Source organism: Sciurus vulgaris, assembly GCF_902686455.1.
Source record: "Sciurus vulgaris genome assembly, chromosome: 9".
Taxonomy (NCBI): domain Eukaryota; kingdom Metazoa; phylum Chordata; class Mammalia; order Rodentia; family Sciuridae; genus Sciurus; species Sciurus vulgaris.
Window position 1 is genome coordinate 113,322,279 of NC_136469.1, and position 14,728 is coordinate 113,337,006.

Consider the following 14,728-nt stretch of genomic DNA (forward strand, 5'->3'; position numbering starts at 1 on the left):
CCATGTATTTTTGTGCATCTAGAATTTAATAGAAATATTGCCATAATATATATTTTAATTGCTTTTCCTGAGATGCAGAGAATGAAAAGAAAGATAGCTAGAGAACTCAGAAAAGATTACCATCATTGCTCTTTGTTAATTCAAATGATTGTTTAAGCATTAGTTGTATCTCTATGACATTAGGATGCAATGTTTAAGCTTTATTTTTTTTTTATAGATGTTGTATATCTTAGAGTAGAAACACTAGGATTATGGCAATTTTAATATGTAAAATCTTAAAGACTTACAAATAAAACATATTAAAAAGTGTACTTAAGATAAAAGGCTGGGATTGTAGCTAAGTGGTAGAGCACTTGCCTAGCATGTGTGAGGCACTGGGTTCAATCCTCAGTAAATAAATACAATCCTCAGTAAATAAATCCTCAGTAAATAAAAATAAATACATGAAATAAGGGTATTTAAAAAAAGATAAAAGACACACCACATTTGCTACAATGAACAGGCATGATACACATTTATAACATTTTACTTAATGAGATTCAAATCATTAAAAAATTAAATAAAATAATATATGTTTACATATATAATATATATTATGTTTATCCATACTATTGTTTTGTTTTGTTTTTTGTTGTTTTATTTTTGTAATGCTGGGGATTGAATCCAGGGGTGCTCTACCACTAAGCTATGTACTCAGTAATTTTTATTTTGAGACAGGGTCTTGCTAAGTTGCCAAGGCTGGCCTCAAACTTGCCATCCTCCTTCCTCAGCCTTAGCTGAGATTATAAGCGTGTGTCACTGCACCCAACTACTATCACATTTTTAAAGTTAACATTGTTACAAAAACTTCTCTGACACTGCCGGATAGTCTGTTTATTGGAATATGGTGACAAATATTGTTTTAGCAGATGTAGGAAATTGTGGTACTGCCAACATGTAAGGTTTTTCTGTCCTTTCCCCTCCTATTTCCTGTATATACCTCCAACACCCTCTTCCACTCCCTCGTCACAACCAGAAGAAGAGAAAGAGAAAAACTATCAATATAAATCTGAACAAGTTACTACCTGAAGATATCGGAGCTTAAGGAAAATCAATTTTTATCAAAAGAAATATACTAACGGGGATCTGTACACCTCTTTCAGGTTTTTGTAGCTGACGGCAATTTGCATCACTTAAATTTGAATCTAAATATATGACTTTCTTTTTTCTTGCTAGGAGGAATAATCACAAGCATCCTTACACCTCTCAACCATGGTTGGGATCATTTTCAGGTCAACTAGAATAAGCATTAGTGGAAATTTTTGTGGCAACTGAGAAAAAAGCATAAGAAAGGGAGAAAAGGGTTCCTGGTGAGGGATGGAACTGCTGCAGAAGGTGAGAGCTGGACCAGGAGTTGGGGGAGACAAAGGGGAAGTAGGAGTCCCACCTGAAAGAAGGAAAAGCTTCAAGGTGAGACTGTCCCTGCCCGTTGCTTGCATCAGCAGCTAGGTTGCTGGGCATTGTGATAAAGCAGGGGAAGCCACCTCCAGGAGGTAACGGGTACGAGTTTGCAGCTGACCTTCAGTGTAAAGCTTAGACTTAGAATGGGTTATAGCCCACAAACCTATTTCAAACTGAAAATTGCATCGAGTTGAAAATTCATTTAAAATACCTAACCTACTGAATATCTTAGCTTAGCCCAGCCTACCTCAAAAGGTGCTCAGAACACATACATTAAACATAGAGTTGGGGAAAATTATCCAATACAAAGCCTGTTTATAATAAGGTATTAAAGATCTCAGTAATGTATTCAATACTGCACTGAAAGTGAGAAACAAATGGTTGTATGGGCATTACCATGAAGTCAAAACATGGTAAGTCAAACCATCATAAGTTAGGGAATATCCCTATGTATTTTCTTGTTGTTTTTATTGTTTTGTTTCATTTTTGGTTTTGGTTTTGGATTTTTTGTTTGTTTATTAGCCATGGTGGGTTCAAACCCAGGGTTTGTACACACCAGGCAAACTACACCCTCAGTCCTTTATTTGTCTTTGGAGGACTGTAACTAGGGGTCATATGATGCAGTATGATTATTAAAATACATATTGAAATTGGCAAGAAAACTAACAATGGTCATACAATAATTAAAGTACTTATAAAAAGTGAAGCTTTTTTTTATTTTTAAAATAGTTTTAGTGGTAGATGTACACAATATCTTCATTTTATTTATTTTTTTATATGGTGCTAAGATTGAATCCAGTGCCTCACACATGCTAGGCAAGTGCTCTACCACTGAGCCACAACCCCAGCTCTGAAGTATGTTTATTAAATGAGTATATGTTAAAGATTTTCATTTTCTACTCCAAAGACAGATGTACAATTATCATATTATCCCTCATGAAGAATTCGGACTCGAACTTCACAAATGATTGGCTAATTTTATATATTTTATCTCTGGAGGATTGGAGATGGGTGCATTGCCCTCCCCACCCTGTGTCAACCCCCTCTATAACCATGACATAATAACATATTCTCATCACCTCCAGCAGAGTTGGCTTACTGAAACAGAAGGGTTTGGCATAAGTCTCCATACCCTGCCTGATATCACAGGCCAAGTGGACACAAGATTAATGAAGGCATGAGCTTTCATCCAAACCCACAACTCCCCAATAGCAAATCAGTTCTCCGCTAACAGAAGACGGCCAACTGGACTCCAATGGTCAAAAGTTCACACAGGAAAAGGAATATCTCCAAAGCCATCAAGGCCCAACCAGATATTCAGCTTCAGAAAGGAGAAGCTACATTTTAGAAGAAAGCATGTAATATACCAGTTAGTGGGTTCACCCTGAAAGCAGCCTGGCTGGGTGTCCAGAAGGATCAGTTGGTCCCTCACTCCTCACTACACTCTGGAGTTGGCCAGCTTGGTATTTACAACCTGCCTGCATCTCTTGAGCTGTCCAAGGTCACACATGACAGTAAGTAGGACCTAATGTTGGATCTTGAGAGACTGCTTCGCAAATGAAAGCTGACCCTGGCTTCACATAACAGAATTCAGAACTGAGGGCTTAGAACACTAATTATATATTCTCTGAAGGGAACCAACTTGAGCCCCAGGTACCACTTAATTTAAGGATCCAATGCTCTAAAACTATCTGCATATCCGCCATCTTGTCCTCCTTTCAGCCATTAACTGAAGAGTCAGCATTTATACCTTAATCTGACATTGCGTACCCCAAACTTGATTTTCTCAGCTTCTGCAACGCTTCCTCCCCTGTACCCACAACCTCTGAGGCACCAGTTCTTAATGTGAAGGCTTTGGATCACTGGGAGTCCAGGGATGGGTTTTAGCGGGTTCCTAAATCCCCTAAAACTCTATGGCAAATGTATACACTCCTGAATTTTTGCTTTTTCCCAAAGGTTTTTGGTTCTCATAAAAGTTCAGAGGAATTTGTGACCAAAAGAGTAATTAGGAAACAACTCTCTACAATGAAAAACTCAGTTACATGGGGACTAAGGTGGTTGACAGGTGCCTGTGAAGGAGGTTGACTCCAGATGTCAGACCTCACACATCCTATAGGCCCTGAAATGGGCCTTCAATTCCGTGAAGATGGGTTCTTGATTTATCACAGAGGTTAGAAGCCCTGATAACAGGGAACACGAATAGAGTGAAAATGATTTTCAGTGTAAGAAGAACACTTTGCAAGTTATGACCATCACTGAAGTTCCAAAGCAGATGATCTCAGTACCGTGACTTCTGCTATGGTCAGGTCATTTACTCGGAGATTCCGAGACTCCAAGGAACATCCTCACCCGCAAAACACACATGCACACACACACACACACACACACACACGAACAGAGGCACGCACACATGTGCACACAGATACATTCCCTGAACCAACCCAGACTGTTTCCTTCAGTCTGTTAGTGTTTCTCAAAGTCTAACCTTTCACATCTGAAGACTTATTAAAAATGCACATTCCTGCCAGCTCCCACACCAACAGTATCAGAATGCACAGAGGTGGCCTCTTGGATGCTACATTCTTTAATACCTCCCCCACCCATCCAGGTGATTCTTTTTTTTTTTTTTTTAAGTTGTTGATGGACCTTTACTTTTTTTTTTTTTTAGCGTGTGGTGCTGAAAATCAAACCAAGTGCCTCACACATGCTAGGCAAGTGCTCTACCACTGAGCCCCAGCCCCAGCTCCAGATGACTCTTAAGCACATTAAAATTTGAGAGCCCATGATTTAGAAGAATTGTAAGCTCTCTGGTCTAAGCCCTTGTTTTCTTCTGATTAAAATGGAGCTATTTTCACATTCATCTTGTTCACTTCTGAGAGCAGCCTTTCTTTGTGTCTTACTAAGAAATGTTCTCTCCTCACTCCCTCTGGCCTTTGAGGGTAGCTTTTCTCTGGGTTATTTCTCTGTCTATGGGAGGAAGAGCTGTGTCCAGAAAAACTTGGGGCCTTGCATATGTGTGATAACATTCATTAGTCTTCTATTCCTGCAATCTACTTTTGCAAGTCCTCAGGGCCTGGGTACTTCCTTCTCCTTTCTCTGCTGCTCTACAGAACCCCCCTCCTATCTGCCACTCTAGACTGTGTGGACTGAAACTCCCTTTACAATACCCTGCCCAGGGATTAACAGGAAGCATCTTCCTCCGGTCCACAAAACCCTCTTAATATTAAAGCTACTCAAGGCCACTTCATTACAGACCTTCTCCAAAATATTTAAATGCACATACACTACTACTACAATAAATGAAGTTAAAAAAAACAATTTTGCTATTTCACCTTTCTAACACACAAAATGTTTTCATTTTTTAATGGTTCACAGTTAATTCTCATCATCATAAAATTAGAATGCAAGTAAAAATATTAATCCTGTTTTTCTAACTTAACATTTTATCAAATATTTTTTCATAAGTATTTTAACTAGGAATTTTAATGACTACAAAATATTCCATGGAGCTAATGCTTCCAGAATCCCTGTTGCTTAGTGTTTTAGTTTATTTTCAGATTTCACTGTTATAGAAGATAATGTAGTGAATGTGTTCCAGCATGCTATTTCTTCCTTCTTTGAATTATTTTTTTGGAATAAATCTCCAGGGATGGAATGAGTGGATCGAAGTGTATGAACATCTTGACACATACTGTCAAATTGCCATATTTGCATGTCACACGATTCCTTGGTGGTATGCTGAAAAAATATTTTAAAACAGGCTCTGGGGTGGCGGGGAAAGGTGAAGAGACTGATTTATTCTGTTTTCTGATTTCTGTGACATAAATACTTCTATTATAGCCAATTTCTAGTTACAACATGACATTGCTGAATGAAGAATAAAAAGAGATGATCAAGCACACCATTCTATAGTATTTCCATCACACAGAGAAATAGAGGTAAACACTGACTTGCAAAATGTACAAAAATATTACAATCAGTTTTTCCAAGCAAGTGCAGGCTGGTTCTAGAACACCACTGTCACCTGATATTTTGCAATAGTACTTTTTTCCTTTTCCATTGAAGCTACTGAAAACTCACCTTATTCCCAAACAATGACCATGCTTTTAGGGCAGCATATTATACAAATAATAAATTAAACGTAATGTTTAAAAAAAAAAAAAAGGATAGAGTGGGACATCTACCTCCTATCTTGGTCCCCCATGCATTTATTTTACAGTGTTTTATCCCTATGAGGTCATGCATACAAACTACTCAGTCATTTATTTATTATAACAATAAGCCAAATACGTTATGTGGCAAATGTGATGAGAATCATACTGCATATTACTTCACCACCTCGGTTCCTTGGCTTTCTTTTCTATGAAATGGGGAAGAGGTCACTGCTGACTTCAGTTTTACAAGAAACTAAGTGCACAGATGAGACAGTTCCAATTTAAGCTCCAAGAAGTCATTGAACACTCAGCAATTCTCTGGAAATTTCTTCCAAAAGTAAGTCACTCAGATTCTATTTTGTGGAAGAAGTGATTTGGCACTTTCTCCCTTGAAAGTCAATTTCTTTCTCTGAGACCAAAGTAATAATATATAGCCTCTACATGTATGTAATGCTTTGGAGTTTTTAAAGAAGTAGCGTCCTATGTTTGCATATTCAAATGTAAATATGATTGAGCTAAATATGCTCATACTCTTGACCCATTCATCCCATTCCCACTAACTCATTCCAAGGAATAAATTCAAAATGAAAGAAAATGCTTTCTGTGTAATGACATTCATCACACGAGAGAGAAGATCAGTTTGGCTCATTTGAGAACTTACTCAATTTATCATTCCAGTGTGTTTGTCCCTGGTAGGAAGGTTCCAGATTAATGGCTCCCAAACACCCATTCATAAAACCACCGCTTCCAAGTCAATTTAGAGCTTGTTTTTATGGTTTTCTTTTTTCATTTTGTTTTGATTTGGGTTTTGGGTATTGGAGATTGAACCTAGGGGTGCTTTACCCTGAGCTACATCCCCAGTCCCTTTTTAAATTTTTTTAAATTTGAGACAGCATCTCACTAAATTGCTGAGGCTTTCACTAGGATACTGAGACTGGCCTCGAACTTGCAATCCTTCCTCAGCCTTCCAAGTCACTGGTATTACAGGCATGCACCACTGGTCCTAACAGAGTATTTCTAATTCTTAAAAGATCCTCACATGGTTTTGATGTCCAGTTGGCCTTAGGAACTACTATTCCAGTCTAGAATCAGATAAATCTCTGGGAATAACTGGAAAAAAATTTTTAAATTTTATATATATATAGCAGAAGGGCATCCATAACATCTAATTGTAAATATATATTTTTTTATTATATATATATTTTAATTATATATATATATGTAGCTGAGAATCAAACCCAGTGCCTCACACATGCTAGGCAAGCAACCCACCACTAAGGCACAACCCCAACCCTAGACAATCTTTTATGCAAGTCATTAAGAAGTTGCTCGGGGCATTCACATAGCTGCTGGAGTCATATGACTAAAGAATCATGAAAGGCCTGTGTGTTTCTGGCCCCCCTCCCTTTCCCTCCGTTCAGCCCCTCCCTCTCTGACACCCCGCTCCTCTCATTGTCCACCCCATCCCCTATTACTACTATCAGGCTATCTCTGGCCTCCACTGGGCACCCCAACCTGCCTCCTGCCCATCCCTTTCCCTACACGAAGCCCTAGACTTCCTCCCTATGTTCCCAGGAGGTATTCAGAAAGAAAACAATATTACTCTCTGACTAAAGCAATCTGCACATGTATTTGAGAATCTCTTGCATAATTGACATACCAGCTGTACTTGCATTTTTAAAGAGGGGCTTTCTAATCCAAGAGAATCTATAATCTAGGGAGTGGAAAGGGAAGCAGGATGCTTTTTCATCTTGTCTGGCTTTCACCCAGACTCAAGCATCTAGAACCCAAATAAGTACTTTCCACACTCACTCTCAAAATGGTCCCGAGTCCTGAAATTAAAATATGGTAAAAATTTGAAATTTAATCTAATTTGATCAGGGAAGAGATGTCCCTCACTCCGCCTCTGACTTCAAGCACCTCTATAATTCCACCCAAAGCATTCAGAGAGCAACATCAACCACAGATGCCCACAAATGAGGCAGCACATAGTCAGAGAAGTCTGAGAAACTGATAGGGAGAGACTCGAAAGATCAGTTTCTAATCTGATTTTCTTTTTTCATATGTGTTGTACTATAAAACACCCAACTCCTGTGTCTAGTTTGTACTTGGTGCCTAAAAAATGTCAATTCCCAGTCTCTGTTACCCCCAATTTCCTTTGAAAGGTTTATTGGTATTTAAAAAGCTAGTTGGCAGGTAGTTGTTTCCCAAGCCAGGGTTCATATTATTATCATTTGTCCATATCCAAGTTTTTATAAGAATCATAACAGCTACATCTTTGAATGTGTATTTTATGCTGGGCATTAGATTAAGTGATACACACATGTGTACACACACACGTGTACACACACACACAAGAACACACACACACACACACATGTACACACACACACACCCATATATATAATGACCATTTTATGACCACAACAACCCTCTGGGGTATCTTTAGTTATTATTACCATTAGAGCCATTTCTGAAAAATAGGAACATCAAAGAATTTAAATAACTTGTCTGAGGCTCCCACAGCCCAGAAAGCATAGAACCAAGATTTAGCACAAAGCAATATGGCTCCAGTGTCAGGGTTTTTATTCACCATACTATATGTTTGTTATTATATGGATTCAGATATTTCATGGTCCAAGAATCATTATGATATACTTACTCCCTAAAGGAAGGTCCAGGGAAAGAACAGAAGGGCATCCATAACATCTCATCCCAATATGCAAGGGAACACAGAGTTCACAGAAATTTTGGACTGTTTTTTTTCTAATTATTATTATCATTTTTTAAGATTTTGTTTGGTTGTAGATGGATACATATCTTTTTTTGTTTATTTGTTTTTATGTGGTACTGAGGATGGAACCCAGTGCATCACACATGAGGGGCAAGCACTCTACCACTGAGCTACAATCCCACCCCTGGATTGGTTTTTGAGAATCAGAGGTGCTTATACATCTACTAACTTGTCCTCCCATGAGGAAGGCCACTTTAATTACCAGAGCACTGAAGGGTCTCCTTAGAATGTTGAAACCAGAGGTGAATGTCACCCCAAGCCACACGACCTCTCCTCTGCCTAAATGATGTTCCAAGGGAAGACAGTAGGGGACTAATGGGGGGGACACAGACAGATGTGGGGATATAGAAAGCAACCTCAAGGTTGGTGAAGATCACCAAGTTCCTCTCAATGGAATTCAGTTAGAGCAGAGAAAACAAATAGAAGGAACCTAATGGCATAAGCCAACGAGGAAACCACCGAAGGGAGTCTGTTCTCCTTAGTTGTCCCTCAAAGTCTCTCCCTAACTTCCTAATCCTATTTCCTGCAATAGGTAAAACAAATTTTCTTCTCTTCTCGAGCTGTCTCTTCAACAGAAGTCATCTCCAAGTCAGTTTCACGCTTGTGCAAAGACCCAATCTCACACTTGTGCAAAGACCCATGCCGCCCTCCCAGTCTAAAATAACCATCCCTTCTCTGTGAGAAGCCATCCTTATTTAGCAGAATCAGACTAGGTTGAGCCATGGGAAGCAGAGGCATGGCTTCTAGGAATTGCCAGGGAGCATGTGGCACTGCGTGGGAGTGGTTCCCTGCCTCCTTCAGGAATTTCCCCCCTAGGAGAATGGCTTCCCTAACTCCACCCTATCCTCTCCATCACTGAAGAAGCTCCTTCCAGTCCTTGCCCCCTTTACCTTTGTGTTATAAATGAAGGAGAATTGAGTGCGATGCTGTTGTAAGAGGCCAGAGCTGGTATGGCCAGACCCGTCATGCCCCATCTCATTTGAAAAGAGTATTGGCTCTCCTGTGTTTATTGAGTAGATAAGTTTTTTGGGTAATTGAGTGATATATAGCTAACATCCTTTCATGCAGGATGTGGCAGAGAGATGCCCACACTTCATGTGCTCAAATTTCATGTCCTTCCCAAGCCCATACCTCCCTGACTCCTCCAGCTTACTCCCAGAGTCCCTTCTTGGAGCTCCTGCACCTCTTACAGCCCATGCCACCCCACTCATCACTTAAGTCCCATCTTTCACTGTTTCCTGGATTTTATTTCTCATTGCAACCATGAGGTTCTTCAAAGGAAAGATTTCTTTATATTTCTCTTATCTCCTCCACCACACCAGCTTAGAACCCATAAGTGAACCTGGTTATTCATTGCTTACTTGAATTCTTCACTGGCAGCTTTGCCTTAATAACACACCTAAAACTGGTGATTTCCCAGACTTTCTTCAGTTATAACTCAGGCAACTAATTGGCACTTCACAAGATGCCTCCAAATTAAACCATCTCAAAAGCTAATTTTAATTTAAAAGCACATACATCATAGACCACTTTTAGAAAGTTGATGGTAGCATTGTCAATAGGTGAAACAAACAAGCTAGGGGTACTGAACCCAAATGTAAATCATTTTGATTTTGGTTCTGTTTCCAAACTACAAAGAGTTTGAAATGATATTTATATACATCTTCAGATCTTTAGATTTACTTCATCACATGTTGGGTGATATTTAAACCACCTCTATAGCTGAACTCAGTCATAATCAACTACAAGTGGTGCATTTTCTAAAAGAACATCTGGGAAACCAAAGAGCTGAATATTATCATCTTTAATGTTTTAAAAACTATATGCATTTTGTTAGGACTTTGGAGAGAGGTGGATAGCAGAACCACTCTCCCTCCTCCTATCAGGTAGAACAAGGTAACCATGATGATCAGCTTAAAGCAAAACTAAATGAAATTAGAAAAATTCCTGTAGAGGCTAAAGAAAATTTTTTAAAGAGACACAATCTTACCTGTCATAGAAGAACACACCAAAATGACTGACTCCGGAAGTCAAATTTACTGGGCACAGCTCTGTCAAAACAAAAGCAACCGAAGTCTTGTCAGTGTGGTGATTTCCTTCCAGGACTGGCGTTCCTCTCCTCGAGATTATGACTGCTTCATGCTGGAAGAACTAAAAGCGTGAAGTTAGGCTGGTAGAGAATCCAACCTGAGCTGGTCAGGCTTAGCGGGCAGCAAGGTGACTGAGGTGGCAGGAACAATCCGAATGTGACAAAAGTGATTAGCAAGTTCCTGTGCTCAAATCAATTTCCTGTAGCCCGCTTCTCCAAAGACGGGGTTTCGTTTGTGTGGGTTTGAGAGGGTGAACACGTGCACTTCTCTCCATGAGACTGTGAAACCTCCCAGCTAAGAGGCAGAGAGGCTTCTGCTGCCTCCCTTCCCCATCCTTGGACCAATTCTCTCCCCTGTCCCTCTATTTTCCTTCAACAAATCAAAATCACTACATGCAAGTGGAGAAAGGAGATGTGAAAAACCAAGATGATTCCTTAAGGAAGTGAAATAAAGCAAAATAAATAAATAAATAACTCCCCCACATGGACAGGACTTGGTTAATTTAAACTTAGGGGAAAACCTTAGAACTTATACACATCAGCTTGATGGTATGAACTGCAGTGGAAGACAGGAGGTGAGCTGTTTGCTTTGTTTTTATCAGTAACTACCAATTAATAATTTGGAAAGAACAGACACAGCCATAGTAAAAGCCCCAGTGGCCTCACCCAGTGACCCTTGCTCAGATGACCCTGCACCTGTGAAGGGAGGTACTGGACTCTGAGTTGTTTTCAGACTCCTCTGAGTTTCGTTATTTGCCTAAAAACATACATTTGCTTTTCTTGTCTCTGTGCAATCCAGGTGCGGGGGCCATCTGCAATTACTTAGATTATGGCTAAATTACCTAAACCAACTCTTTAACTTTCATGATATGGTCACAACCCACTGTGCCCTAAATCCCCAAATAACTGTCAATCTTACTGCTGAGGGCAATGCCTTGGTTAAATACCTACATGTCATAAGAATAAAGTTCATTCAAGTCTGCAAAGATTTACAGAGTCCCTGTGTGTGTCAAAATATGACATTTATGATAGGATGGGCCTAGGGACGCACATAGACTAAAAAAGACCAAGACAGACATACTCCCTGTCCTCACAGCACTAAATCCTGGGGAAGGATGGAGGAGAGAAACAAATATTCAAATATAGGTAATAATTCCAAATTCCATTACAAAGGAATCAGAGAAAATGCTTCACAGATGGCGAGACAATACCATATTCTAGAGGCAGTCAAAGATGGCGTCTTTGAGCAGGTGACATTTAAGCTGAGACTCAAAACTGTTTCTCACCCTGGATGAAAATTAGAATCATCTGAGAAGATTTTCAAAAAATATCCATACCTGGACCCCACCCACAAAGACTCTAACTGAATTGGTCTGCAAGGGGAGTTGGGCAGCAATATTGCTTTAAACTCCCCCAGTTATTCCAAGGCCACTCTGCTCTAATGAATGAGAAGGAGGCAGCCCAGGAGAGGAGGGGAACAGTTTAAGCAGAGGTAAATAGTACATGCAGAGTCCCTGAGGTAAGAAAGAGCTTGGCATGTTCAAGGAAGTGCCAAAAGAATAATTTGCCTGGGGTAGAGATAGAAATAATTGGGACGATGATGAACTTTCTTGTAGGTGGACGCACAGTTATCAAGCTCACAGGAGACTCTTACCAGAACTCAACTATCAGTTTACTAAAATGCAGCAGGATTTCAAACTGCCACCTAAGACCTGTGAGCTCTCTGATGGGCACATTATCTCTTTTCAGAAAATTCTCAGTGGACTGTCAGATTACTATTGTAATGTTAATAAATGAACAGAGCATATAACTTGTTGAACATTTTCTTTGCCTCTGGATTTATCAGAGGATTTAGGGCAAGTGATAAAGATACATACACCTTAGTCAATACAGCAAGCTAAAAAAAAAAAAAAAAAAAGAATCTAAAAATGAGGACAGAAAAATGAAGACAAAAATTAAGCTAAAACAAGGGGTGAGGTTAAGGCAGCAAATGTCTGCTATGTGGTTCTAAGCTTTTTGGAAACCAGTATAAAGCAGGAAACAAACTGCATAGAAAATTCAGTGCTCACTGGACAAAAATGAACTTGTCACTCAGGGTAGTAGTCTTTCTAGCTGAAGAGCAGCATGGCCGCTGCATTCAGCAATAAGATTTGTGAAGTGAAGTGGTTCCTTACGTTTTTTCTCAATGTTGAACTGATTTCCTCTCACCAAAAAGCCTACTGAAAGCAAAATCTAGAAAGGGTCTAGGGGAGAGGGTGGCGGGGTGTGGCATACCACAGTGCTGCTCTGACATTCCAGTTTAATCCAGAGATGAAGGTTGACTTCGGATGCGTATCAGAAAATTTAGGATAAAGTATGTTTCTCACTCAAGCTTCTAAAAGACTCCAAAGTGGCTCATAGCAGAGCACAGCGGCCCACGCCTATAATCCCAGTGATGGGGGAGGATAAGGCAGAAGGATCCACAAGCTCAAGACCAGCCTGGGCAATTTAGCAAGACCCTGTCTCAAAATTTTACAGAATTTTAAAAAATTTGTTTTTTTTTTTTTTTTTAGCGTAAAGGGCTGAGGATGTAGCTCGATGTTGGAGCGCTCCTGGATTTAATTACCAATACCAGGTTAAAAATAGAAATGTCATACTTCCAGCAAGAGATCCATCCATTTTTTCAGGGGCCCAGCTGGACACTGCCTTCCCTTAGCAAAGCAGTAAGTTGGACAAGGGCAGCTGCCCACAAGGACCCGGCCCTCCTCCACCTCGAGTAGGTGAGGCGACACTCTGTACTTGAGAAATTAAGCAAGAGGTGACAAAAGCATAATCGACAAGCTCAGGGCTTTAGACTGCACAGTTTCTGCACAAAAGGGTGAACATATTCTGGGGTCAGGACACCTGTCCACAGGCCCAGGTACTCCCACCCCATCCTGGAAGGGCATTGCCACATGTGCTGCAAGACTCTTCTCCCTGCCCCGCTCCCTGGCTGACCACCCCCTCTGCTAAAGGACCCGCTTCGCTCTGGGTGTGGAGTTGCCCACTGTAGATGGTCTCAGATGGCCAGGCTTCGTGCTTCCTCCTGCTCCTGGCTGTGAGAACATTTTCCCAGTTGTCTTTCTAATCTTCACATGGAACTGAATCTCAGAGGGGGGTTTCTTAGGAGAAGGGGAAGAGTAACTACAGCTCCTCCTTTCCTGAATTTTTTTTTTTTTAGTGTGCCTGTGGGCTCTCACTCTTTCTTCTTTTTCTCCTTCCCTCCCTCTTATTTTCCCCCCCCTGTACTATGGATTGAACCCAAGGCCTTGCAGGTGCTAGGTAAGTGCTCTCTCACTGGGCAGACCCCTCTCAGTCTTTTAACAGAGTTAAAAAGGGGTAGTGACAGGGGAAGAAGAAAATGACTGAAAATACATTCATGCGCTAACGTGCGTACACACACACACACACACACACAAAACTTCTCAGTGTGTCCCTCCTGATACTCTGTAGTCCAGCCTTGGGATAGAGGTGAGGGGAAGTCTCAGGACTTCAGAGTGGCCGACAGAAAAGAATTTAGGGGTATATATGTGGTGGGAATCAAACCCTCCTTAAGAACCATAATCCTCCCATCAATCATCCCTGCAGAGTCCCTTCAAAGGCGCTGGAGGCTGGAGGCCCGGCTTTGCTCACTGAAGCAGCAAGAATACTTACAGACAAATAAGACTGATTCTCCCATCTGATCCTCCCAACCGTCCTATGTAGTAAACATTTTAAAACCTATTTTAACAGTCAAGTAAAGAGAGACCTCAATTGGGTAAATGATTTGCATGAAACCGATGAAAAACAGAAGCAAGGTTCCCCTCTCCATCTGTCCTGACTTGTCACCCTGCTGCCTCCCAAAGAAGAGAGCGGGGCCACTGTGGGGAAGCAGAGGCAGTCAGAGGTCCAAGACCAATGGTGTGTCTTTGTCCTGAACAGCCCCTCTCTGAGGTTCCCACAAACACAATTATCAGGTCACGGTTAAAAGGTAAAGGCTTTCTCAAAACACATTCTTTTGAAATGCTACTTGATATGGCAAGAGAAGAGCTCAGTTTTTCTCACATGGTCTCCTGAGAGCAAGGACCTCTTTTATGGAGGCTTTTTAAACAATCTACTCTCTATGAACCCTGAACTCACGCTTAAGTGGTAGTCTTGCTCATTGCAAAGGTTCTCTGCTACTTGACTCACGCCAGAGAGAACTCTTAATGACAATTGTTTATTTGTAATGAAGGGTAAATCCTGGTAATCCCG

General features: G+C 40.6%; 1 protein-coding gene and 1 long non-coding RNA gene across 3 annotated transcripts in view; one reads left to right on the forward strand and one right to left on the reverse strand.

Moving 5' to 3' along the window:
- LOC306669065 overlaps window positions 1–14,728 on the forward strand; it is a 512,353-nt gene that overhangs the window by 325,355 nt on the left and 172,270 nt on the right. The gene's annotated exons all lie outside the window — the stretch shown is intronic.
- Window positions 1–14,728, reverse strand: part of RHOH (ras homolog family member H) — a 42,694-nt gene that overhangs the window by 26,291 nt on the left and 1,675 nt on the right. Inside the window, exon 2 of one of the 2 annotated variants that reach the window (XM_079152885.1) lies at window positions 10,379–10,439. The gene's annotated coding sequence lies outside the window, so the exon portion shown is untranslated. Of the gene's footprint in view, window positions 1–10,378; window positions 10,864–14,728 lie in introns of those variants that run through there. The other variant, XM_079152886.1, reaches the window with a different exon arrangement.